The sequence below is a fragment of the Liolophura sinensis genome, chromosome 7 (assembly GCF_032854445.1).
Source record: "Liolophura sinensis isolate JHLJ2023 chromosome 7, CUHK_Ljap_v2, whole genome shotgun sequence".
Lineage (NCBI taxonomy): Eukaryota > Metazoa > Mollusca > Polyplacophora > Chitonida > Chitonidae > Liolophura > Liolophura sinensis.
In genome coordinates this window covers 46,961,173-46,968,099 of record NC_088301.1, presented here as the reverse complement: position 1 = coordinate 46,968,099, position 6,927 = coordinate 46,961,173, and positions in this window count along the sequence as shown.

The window sequence follows — 6,927 nt, the reverse complement described above, 5'->3', positions numbered from 1 at the left end:
TGTCAACTGCATGTGGATTCTTAACAACTCCAAACGTCTTACAGAAGAACTCGATGCTCATATGCATATACCGTACAAAGACGTACAACATGGGATTTCTCTACTCTCTATACTACGATTCCTCACAAAGATCTTATTGAAAGAATATCGTCGTTAATTGTCTCGGTATTTACTAAAACAAGTAACCGTTACATTAACGTCGGAAGCAATAAGGCTTTCTTTAGTTCTACTCTTTATAAAGGTTACCACTCATGGGGTGTTACATTATTTATTGAATTTCTCATTAGTAACATCTATGTGAAATTCGGAGACACCATTTACCAACAGTGCATAGGTATTCCAATGGGTACCAATTGTGCACCTCTTTTGGCAGACCTATACCTGTTTTCATATGAATACGACTATATGCAGAAATTACTTAAAAGTAATATCTTTAAAGCTCGATCCTTTTCATTTACCAAGCGGTGTATTGATGATCTACTGGCGTTAAATAATCCCCATATTGCTGAGGCGGTAAAGGAAATCTATCCGCCTTCATTGGATTTAAAGGAGACAACAGATAGTCCTGATGGTGCATCTTATTTGGATCTATATCTGTACAAAGACGAACAAGGTCTCCTTTCACGCCGCCTTTACGACAAAAGGGATAATTTCAATTTTGATATTGTAAATTATCCTTATTTAGATAGCACTATACCAAAGGGTTCTGCATATGGCGTATACATATCTCGCCTTGTAGCATTTGTCAGATCTTGCGTTAATTGTGATGACTTTAATCTGCGTCACAAGTTGCTAGTTCAAAAACTAGTTTGTCAAGGATACTCCATCAAACGCCTTCGTTCTAAGTTTCTCAAATTTTTCAACGAGTATAACACTCTCGTTGGCAGGTATGGACAGAGCGTTCAGGATCTATGGCGATCTGCATTGTGATCAACCACATAGACGGCGCTGTTATCTCTATGTACATATCTATCACGTACCGGTACATGGTATTTAACAACATAGATGGCGCTGGTTGCCCAGTGTAACCGTCTATCTTGTATGTCATGTGTAACATCATAGATGGCGCCTCTTGTAGCATGAGATCTTTACATATTAACGGGAAAGACGTAATCGTCCGTTACTTTTGAATCACAATCTGATCGGTTAGGGTCTGTAACGCTCGTCATTTTCAAACTGTATCTAATACCGCTTAACCTGGGGCTAGGGGCCGTAAAGGTAGCCATGCTAATTACATCAGCATGATGCCTTTATGAACAGTTGCAATTAAAGCGCGACTTGTTTAATTGTTATTTGACAGGGAAGTGTTAAACGTTGTTTTGGATATGGATCTTGCGATTATCGACTTGGAACGCCCTTCACGGACTACAAGTGGTATATGAATGTCGGACTTGACGCTTATATTAAAGACAGTCTTTGTTGTTCAGCTAGATCCAGTACTTAGAAAGAAGGTGAATACTGAAGCAATGCAACCTTAAAATCTTGACAGGAAGAAATTGAAAATGTTTAGCATTGGAAGTGGATTGCCTATCACTGTACTTAGGACACTGTGCAAATACAAATTTGTCTTAAACTACAGCCAGTGGGAGCCATGTGATGAAGTGACAAAAGCAGCATTTCCATATAATACATGTATGTATTTCCCATTGACATGTATAAAGGCTTCATTCGTCACGTGACCACAAATAACTGGAATATAAACACTTCATTCGTCACTAGACCACAAACAACTGGAATATAAACGCTTCATTCGTCACTTGACCACAAACAACTGGAAGTCGATCATAAGTCTGGGGTAGACGTATGAAAAGAATACAGGAAAACTCCTGTAAGGGGGCTGTCTTTCCACACATTTCACATTCCCATCTCTTTGAAAGAAATGTACGTTCCAGTCACAGTGAGGAATATGTTCTGCCTGATGTGCCCTAATTCCTCAACCTTTTCACATGTGAAAGAGCAACTTTTAGTGCAATTTATTCACATTTATAATTTACTTTTAGACATTGGTTGGATTGACAAATTTTGGGGCTTCCCAATTTAATCAGTCTACACAATAGTGCCTTCAGAATATTCCATCTGATTAATTACATTGCAAACATGCGAAAATGTTGAAGAACTGCAGTAACGCTTGACTAAACCATTTAGTCACTTCCTGCTTTTCCAATGAATAACGTTCAGTGGATATGAAGACCACATAATACTCATTCAAAGCAAGAAAACAATGGTCAAGTGAGCTTGGAACTGAGTTGCCAACTGGTAGCAAAAGGTACCGTACTGGTGTTTTATACCAAGGATTATACAATCAAAACATACATTCCAAGGAACCAATACAAAAAACCAAAAAAAAAAAAAAAAAATGGAAAAATCAACCCTCTTCCTGACGCTTGATTGTTGTTGCTATACTTCAAGTATGAATTTTTTTACCTGTGTATGACAGCCTTCACTTTTATTGTTTAAGGAACCGGGAGTACCCTCTGTAAACCATTCATCCTTGGACAGGTCACTATCCAACTTTCCCCTGTATGACAGATGATACACTCCATACTGGCGTCATACAAGCAATCATCAGTAAATGGCAAGATGACGTGAACGAGAGCCATTGACCACTTTTTGAGTCCAAGACCACAATAGTCGAGGGTTTACCTCCGGCCTCTGCCCTTTTTCCCCCCATGACCGCCGTCGTATAAGTGAAATATTCTCGAGTACAGCATTAAAGACAAATCAAATAATAAGACAACATTAGCAACAAATGTGGATTAATCCACAATCTCTCCATCCAATGCCAGGATTAACGCTGCACCTTACCAGTTGCTGTAGTACCAGGAGCTGTACTATGCAAAGTATCGGGGCTTAAACTGTTCATTGATGTGGGAAGGACTGCTAGCAACCTGCAGTCGTACAGGTAAGTAGGATTCTTGAGTATAGTATAAGACGCCAATTAAATAAACTGTCCACTGTTATAATTCTGTCAGCAGATCTCCATTAAAAACTTAGATGTCCCTTTAGAATACTAATACAGAACAACACTAAATACACATCACCTGCATGAAAGATACTGATGTTCACCTGTGGAAGACATGATTTAAATACTTCAGCATCTACATTAACGTGGATAATACACGATATGAAATCCAGAATTTTGTAATTTATAATTCCTGCACATACTGGACATCAATCTTGGAACATTCCTCTCTTGTAGTATTTGTTTAAAGATTCCACCCCTAACAATGCTTATAAACAAGACAAAATTGGAAATTTTGTAATTTACGGTAATTAATATGCACAAAGCACATCAACGACGGATCATCCCCTTGTGTTAATGTGTTGTACATGTATTTAACACCTGAGCTCAATGCATTCAATGCATTTTGTGATGGCCGCCGTCGTACAAGTGAAATATTCTTGAGTACGGCATAAAACACTGATCAAATAAATAAACATTTTGTGATGCCACCTTTAACATTTACTTAAACAATGATTTATCTGTTGTTTGACACCCATGCTTGCAGTATGACATGAGCTAGAACTTATCTGTTTTATTAAGCACAACTGAATTTTACATAGATAAACTCTCTAAATACAATGTGTGGATGTGCAGTATGGCTTCAACGCGATCATGCCAAGTAATGAACTCATCACAACTTCAGTAACTGGTCACCAGTTTTATTGACTAGCGGTCATTTGTACAGCTGTGGTGCCAACCACAATAATGCAATTTTATGTACACTTCAGAGAACCTCTCATTGTAAAACATTAGATTTAACAAAAAAGGGTGTAGACCCAGTAGGCTACAATAATTCAGGGTTAGGTAACAGTGAACATCCACCCAGAATCCTATTTACAAGTTCTACTTGTGAACTGAGCAATAACATGTGATTCTGTTCATTATTTTATAAAGCACTGAACACATTTTTTTCTCAGGAAAGTTGTTCCAATTAATGTGATAAGTTAAAAAGTTATCAGAAAATCAGGTAACAGAGAATATGTGTAATCAATCTTACATTCAGACCTCTCAAATGCAGAGGGCTGCTATCATTATCTCTCAATAAGTACATCAGGACACTAACTGTTGTAAATTTATAACTTTTCAACACATTGTTTTCTACAAATCTAAGCAATTACTGCTTGAATGTATTATCAAAGAGAGGATTGAAATTGTTCTAACAATCTATATGCAATCATGGTCAGTAAAAAAAATAAAAAAAAAATTGATAAGCATGCATATTTCTCCAAGGGTCACACACTGTATATGTACTAAAGGGATTCACTTTGATCAGTTGAAACAAACTACATATATGGATATATGTTACGAAGTAAATGACAAACACATTCCTCTCCATCATAGTACATACAATGAATGAAAGGTGATCCATATATAAGCATAGCAAAATATATGACATAACTGTATGTCAACCAGCAACAAAATCCCATCAGAAAACTAATGTCATAATTGGTGTGCTAATAAGAAAAAGAAATCCTTCCTCAGTCCTTATGAAATCAAGTTGCTTAAATGTACACGCTTCAATGTAATTGCTAGAGCTGAGATCTACAGCTTACATTGTAAGGACTAGATGGGTACATATGCAGTGTAGACTACGCTTTCAACTAACCTCAAAAAATCACAAAGCAACACAGACACTGTGTTTGCATTTGATACTCTTTAATTAGTTACTGTAGATCTATCATAAAAGCCTCATCACAAAAGAGATACAAATTAATTAAGGGTTGCATGCAAGGGCCAACAAATCACATAAATGTCTTCTGCCTTAAAGAAATTGGCCTTTAAAGTTAACTATAAATATTTCAAAATGGTATACATTAAAATTGTTCTGCTTGAAACAAGAGTGCAGTTTAAACGTATTACTGCTCAAGTGTTGTGCACATGTATTTTAAAGCATCAGGCTATAACCTTACATGTTATTGACAAGCTGCTAAAGCAGTAAAGTTAGGTTATAACCATGTGACAAAAAAAAAAAAAAGGACAAAAAGCTACATGGCAACACGATAACAGTAGGCATGTGTAACAAGCAGAACCATTGTGTCCTACTTAACCATATGCCATATGGGAGCTGTTCATATATTATCATGTCAGCAGTCCATGCATAGAAAAAGAAATTTAGGTGTTTATAAAGACATTTACAAATACTAACCACTCAAAAAAACATTCAAAAACCTTGAATCAAATCCCGCAAAGAATACAAACTTAAATATGTCTCTTGTGTAAACAAAAGAACTCTGTTTAGTAGTTCAGGTAAAACCATTTTGACACATATATTATTCAATTTCATGACAAAAATGTACATTGATAACAAATAAGCAGAGGCGACAAACTACATAGCAAAAATTATTGGAACAGTCTTATGAAGTTGTACTCTGAAGGTTTCCATGGTAACAAGAGTGATGATCCTCAATAATACCTACACAGTAACAACCTGGCTTCTCCTCAGTACATGTGATCTAAATAAAGGACTGTCTTCTAATTTGAAGCCCTAACGAGTTCTATTGAAGTCACAAATAACTGTGTCACAGTTGTGCTTCAAGTGTACTCAAATTTCTACCCTGAAATGTACACGTGTAAATATTAATGATCAATATCCATTCAATTTTTGAAAGTACTTTTCTGTTATTATATTAAGTGTAAAATTTCCACATAATTAACTCTTTTCGAGCCTTTTCCTGAAGCACTCTGCTGAAACACTTTGAAGATCATCTGTTGTAAATAAAATCTCAAAGAAATGATCTTATCAGCTGTGACATCTTATTTTTCAATTCAAAAAAGGTGAAGGCACTGTCTTCTTTCAATACTGATGCATAAAAGAGACCAGCTGACATACGAAGCCTCAAAAATACAACCAAAAAGAAAAAGACATAAAAAAATGTAATGTCACCGGTTCATTTACAAAGGCAAGAGTGACAACTGAGTACATTGCCTACAAACTACTGTAGTGTACAAGCATATTTTTGATGCTCAACCAAATCTTCCTGGTCACAATCATTCCTTATTTTAATCAAACAGATATTGCATATGAGCAAATAAAACAAAAATATAATACTTTCATGGCACAAAGACAGACTACGCTACAGGTATACATGTCAGTATAAAGTACTCTTAGGCAATTCCACACTGCAAATTTTGACTACTCACAAAATTAAAGGTATCATGTAAATATTTATATTAAGATCTTAGAAGCCAAAATCATTCAATTCAAACAGTGCTAGATCAAAAATGATCATTATCCCATGATGAACTAAACATTACAAACTTGCTTACATTATTGCCCACAGTAACCCAATTTGTATTCTTATTAAAACAAGTGAACATAAATTACATTTTCAGTGTGAAATTAACTTCTTTTCAAAACAGCTTGGCATTCATCAATACACGCAGATATGTACGTATCTCGTAAGTCAACAACCAGAGTGTTTATGGCCATGTATACAAATGAACACAACCGACTCTCTCTACAAATATCAAACTCTCATGCTCCTCTCTATTATTTAAGGTCAAGGTCACACCTGGTTAAACAAACGTTGTAGTCTTTTGGAAAGAAACTTACAAGGGAAAAGAATAGTATAGCCATAAAATGTGTACAAAAACGTAATGTCTGATCATACAGAATTTGTCAACTCATGAAAGTCATGGAGAATTTTTGACCTGCTTATCAATATACATTTCTTAGCACCTTCACTAAAAACTTATCCCTCACAATAACATCATACCCTGTTAATACAGATGGAATTAACTAATCAAAAGTGTACACCAGAAAACCAGGTGTTAACCTTTGTGTTCCACAGCTTTAAAGTGCGTGGACCAGTCAAGGTAGTTTCTGTTTAACTCAATAATGTAAGCACAAGCCATCTTGATCCAGTCGTGAAATTACATTGTGGTTATTACACTTTTGAGCAACTAATCGCATTTAAACAGTC